Below are 5,000 nucleotides of genomic sequence, written 5' to 3'. Positions count from 1 at the left end.
CCTTAGACCTTTCTAAAAAACCATGCCGACTCTTAGCACTCCAACTAGCACTAAGTCAGCCTAACCACCCTCCTTAAGGGACTAGGGAAGAGAAGAAGTGAACACAAGAGTGAGTTTGAGAAGAATGAACTTGTATTGCACTAGAGAGCTCTTGAGTACAAGGCTTGAGAACTCACTTGCTCGGTTAAACTCTCTTGGTTGGTCCTTGGTGAGTGTCTTTGCCAAATGAGGCAACACCTATTTGTAGGCACCCCAAGTTACAATGGATGGCTAAGATATTTACAAACGTCCTCCATCCAATGGTTGGGGAGGAAACTAGACGCTTCCCACCTCCTTAGTGGAAAACTCTAGAAATCTCTCCCAAAATATATCCTATAAATATCTTCTAGAAATATCTACAATAAAATTATCTATAGTTACTACACCTTCGTAGAAAACTCTAGAATTTGGACCTTACTTAGCCCAATGGCCTAAGTCCAAAGGCCTATGTTGGGTAGGTCATAACAACGTGTACACTTAGTGGCACTCAATATGCATGTATAGGCACACTTCACTTGGGCAACACTTAGGGGCAGTTAACACTTAGGGGCATACTTGGGGCCACGCGTGGACAATCCTAGCCTTAGGAGGGTGTGGGGGTAGAATTAAAAATATTTAGGGGGAAAGAAAAGGAGAAAAAGACGGGGGGATAAATCGATGCGACACGGGGTTGAATCTTAGTGGATCGGGGCAGCAAGGCCACTCTACAACTTACAATAATTCGTCGTGTATTTAAGTCATATGCAAAGGATTCTACCCATCGCCCGACAGGAATTATGCTTCAAGGCAGCCCACACAACACGTCCACTGCGGGGGCTTAGCCAATGACATGTGCCTCTGGGGCCGGAGGGCCCCTACTGTAGGTCGAAAAATGGGCGACGGGTTGAGGCATCGCTTCTTTAGCTTGGATTCTGACTTAGAGGGGTTCAGTCATAATCCGGCACATGGCAGCTTCACGCCACTGGCTTTTCAACCAAGCGCGATGACCAATTGTGTGAATCAACAGTTTCTCTCGTACTTGGTTGAATTACTATCACGACACTGTCATCAGTAGGGTAAAACTAACCTGTCTCACGACGGTCTAAACCCAGCTCACGTTCCCTATTGGTGGGTGAACAATCCAACACTTGGTGAATTCTGCTTCGCAATGATAGGAAGATCCGACATCGAAGGATCGAAAAGTAATGTCGCTATGAACGCTTGGCTGCCCCAAGCCAGTTATCCCTGTGGTAACTTTTCTGACACCTCTAGCTTCAAATTCTGAAGGTCTAAAGGATCGATTGGCCACGCTTTCACCGTTCGTATTCATGCTGGAAGTCAGAATCAAACGAGCTTTTACCCTTTTGTTCCACACGAGATTTCTGTTCTCGTTAAGCTCATCTTAGGACACCTGCGTTATCTTTTAACAAATGTGCCGCCCCAACCAAACTCCCCACCTGACAATGTCCTCTGCCCTGATCGCCCCGCCAAGGCGGGCCTTGGGTCCAAAAGGAGGGGCAGAGCCCTGCCTCTGACTCACGGAGTAAGTAAAATAACATTAAAAGTAGTGGTATTTCACTTGTGCCATTTCCAGCTCCCACTTATCCTACACCTCTCAAGTCATTTGACAAAGTCGGACTAGAGTCAAGCTCAACAAGGTTTTCTTTCCCCGTTGATTCTACCAAGCCCATTCCCTTAGTTGTGGTTTCCCTGGATAGTGGACAGGGACAGTGGGAATCTCGTTAATCCATTCATACGCGTCACTAATTAGATGACGAGGCATTTGGCTACCTTAAGAGAGTCATAGTTACTCTCGCCTTTTACCCACGCTTGGTTGAATTTCTTCACTTTGACATTCAGAGCGTTGGGCATAAATCATATTGCGTGAGCATCCGTAGGGACCATCGTAATGCTTTGTTTTAATTAAACAGTCAGATTCCCCTTATCCGTACCAGTTCTGAGTCGATTGTTCGATGCCTGGGGAAGGCCCCTGAGGGGGCCATTCCCAGTCCGTCCCCAGATCGGCTTGTGGCTACCAGCTCTCACTGCGAAAATAGCTCGAGCAGTCCACCGACAGCCGATGGGTTCGGGACTGGGACCCTTTTGCCTAGCCCTCAGAGCCAATCCTTTTCCCGAGGTTACAGATCCATTTTTTTGACTTCCCTTGCCCATATTGTTCCATTAACCAGAGGCTATTCACCTTGGAGACCTGCTGCGGTTATGAGTACAACCGGGCGTGGTCAGTACTTGGTCCTCCAAATTTTCAAGGGCCACCGGGGGCACACCGGACATCACGTGACGTGTAGTGCTCTTCGAGCCACTGGACCCTACCTCTGACTGAGCCATTTTCAGGGTGGGCAGGTTGTTAAATAGAAAAGATAACTCTTACCGAGGCCCCCGCCAACGTCTCCAGACTTCCTAACGTTGCCGTCAACCGCCATGTCCCGGTTCGAGAATTTTAATCCTATTCCCTTTAGGAGCATGCACGTGTACACACCCTCTGATGGGCTTCTCCCGTCCCTTAGGATCGACTAACCCATGTGCAAGTGTGGTTCACATGGAACCTTTCCCCTCTTTGGCCTTCAAAGTTCTCATTTGAATATTTTCTACTACCACCAAGATCTGCACCGACGGCTGCTCCGCCCAGGCTCACGCCCCAGGTTTTACGGCAACCACCGTGTCCTACTCATCAACTCCTGGCAGTTGCCTCGATGGCCGGGTACAGGTTGCGCGCATCAATGCTATCTATTTTTGGGGCTAGTTGATTCGGCAGGTGAGTTGTTACACACTCCTTAGAGAATTTTGACTTCCATGACCACCGTCTTGCTGTCTTAATCGAAAAACACCCTTTGTGGGTTCTAGGTTAGTGTGCAATCCAACACTGTAACCTGACTTCCGGTTCATCCCTCATCACCAGTTCTTCTTACCAAAAATGGCCCACTTGGAGCTCTCAATTCCATGGAGCGGCTCAACGAAGCAGCCACTCCATCCTACCTATTTAAATTTTGAGAATAGGTCGAGGGTGTTGCGCCTCTGATGCCTCTAATCATTGGATTTACCCGATAAAACTCGCCCGCGGGCTCCAGCTATCCTAAGGGAAACTTCAGAGGGAACCAGCTACTATTTGGTTTGATTAGTCTTTCTCCCCTATACCCAAGTCAAATGAACGATTTGCACATCAGTATCGCTGTGGGCCTCCACCAGAGTTTCCTCTGGCTTCAACCCGCTCAGGCATAGTTCACCATCTTTCGGGTTTCGATAGGTATGCTCTCACTCGAACCCTTCACAGTAGATCAAGGTCGGTCGATGGTGCAACCCACAAGGGATCCCACCAGTCAGCTTCCTTACGCCTTACAGGTTTTACTTGCACGCATGTCAGACTCCTTGGTCCGTGTTTCAAGACTGGTCGAAGGGGGAGCTCGACAGGCTGATGCCCGAAGCATGCAGTTGCCAATAGGCATGCCATCGAGGTGCATGCTACCTACCATGATTGTGGCGACGACATCTCCTCAGGCATAACGTGACAACTCGGGCTTGGGACGCCGCCGCAATCCACATCGGTCCACGCCCCGAGTCGAGCGATAGATCGGCTATTAACTGTTCCGCATCCGATCGAGACGCATCGCCGGCCCCCATCCTCTTCCCTCCTAACAATTTCAAGCACTCTTTGACTCTATTTTCAAAGTCCTTTTCATCTTTCCCTCGCGGTACTTGTTCGCTACCGTTCTCTCACCCATATTTAGCCTTGGATGGAATTTACCGCCCAATTGGGGCTGTATTCCCAAACAACCCGACTCGCTGATAGCTCCTCGTAGTGCAACAGGGTACGGACATGATGGGGATTTCACCCTCTCTGGTCCGCCGCTGAGGATGCTTCTAAAGACTACAATTTGAATGACTAAACCGCCTGATTCTCAAGTTGGGCTCTTCCCGGTTCGCTCGCTGTTACTAAGGGAATCCTCGTAAGTTTCTTGTCCTCTGCTTATTGATATGCTTAAACTCAGTGGGTCACCCCGCCTGACCTAGGGTCGCAGTTGAAATGCCATCGAACGGAAATTAGGGTCACCAGAGCCCAATGGGAGCAGAACACGCACATGATGTCCAAACAATGGCAAAGTGGCTCAAACCACCACTCATCGTGACACTTGCCACACAAGGGCCCTTGACTTTGGGACGATCGCACCTCAAGCAGAGACACGGGGGGCCAATCTTCGCTCCGTACCACCACCACAAGGGGCAAAGGAGGTGGGGCAACATGACGCGTGATGCCCAGGCAGGCGTGCCCTCAGCCCGATGTCCTAGGGTGCAACTTGCGTTCAAAGACTCGATGGTTCACGGGATTCTGCAATTCACATCAAGTATCGCATTTTGCTATGTTCTTCATTGATGCAAGAGCTGAGATATCCATTGCCGAGAGTCGTTAAGATAGATTCGGTTCTAGAATGACCACACCACACCAAAGGCACAATGATGTCATGTCCTTTCCGTTGTGAGTTCCTTGGCACCGACTGTGCCGGTGGTTATGTTTGTGTTGAATGCTACGAAGGATTGCAGGCCAACCTTTTACAAGGGTCGGGAAGGAAGGAGCTCACGCTCCCACGCCCTACCTTGATGGCGTAATACAACATGTTCACAGGTCTTGCTGGGCTGGTATCGACAATGATCCTTTCACAAGTTCCCCTATAGAAACCTTGTTACGACTTCTCCTTCCTCTAAATGATATGTTTCAGTGGACTTCTTGCGACGTCAACGGAGGTGAACCACCCACATTGCCGCGATCCGAATACTTCACCGGACCATTCAATTAGTAGGATCGATGGGCGGAGTGTACAAAGGGCAGGGACATAGTCAACGCGAGCTGATGACCCGCACTTACTAGGATTTCCTTGTTGAAGACCAACAATTACAATGATCTATCCCCATCATGATGAAATTTCTAAAGATTACCCGGGCTCGTCGGCCAAGGCTATAGACTCGTTGAA

General features: G+C 49.3%; 2 non-coding genes across 2 annotated transcripts; both read right to left on the bottom strand.

The window, feature by feature from the left end:
- Positions 1–688: 688 nt before the first annotated feature.
- LOC122080531 lies at positions 689–4,049 on the bottom strand. The gene has a single exon (XR_006140814.1). It is a non-coding gene; the product is annotated as a 28S ribosomal RNA (ribosomal RNA).
- Positions 4,050–4,281: 232 nt separating this feature from the next.
- Positions 4,282–4,437, bottom strand: LOC122080542. The gene has a single exon (XR_006140821.1). It is a non-coding gene; the product is annotated as a 5.8S ribosomal RNA (ribosomal RNA).
- Positions 4,438–5,000: the final 563 nt, after the last annotated feature.

This window comes from Macadamia integrifolia, chromosome 5, assembly GCF_013358625.1.
Source record: "Macadamia integrifolia cultivar HAES 741 chromosome 5, SCU_Mint_v3, whole genome shotgun sequence".
Classification (NCBI taxonomy): Eukaryota; Viridiplantae; Streptophyta; class Magnoliopsida; order Proteales; family Proteaceae; genus Macadamia; species Macadamia integrifolia.
This window is presented reverse-complemented; position numbering and strand designations above follow the sequence as displayed.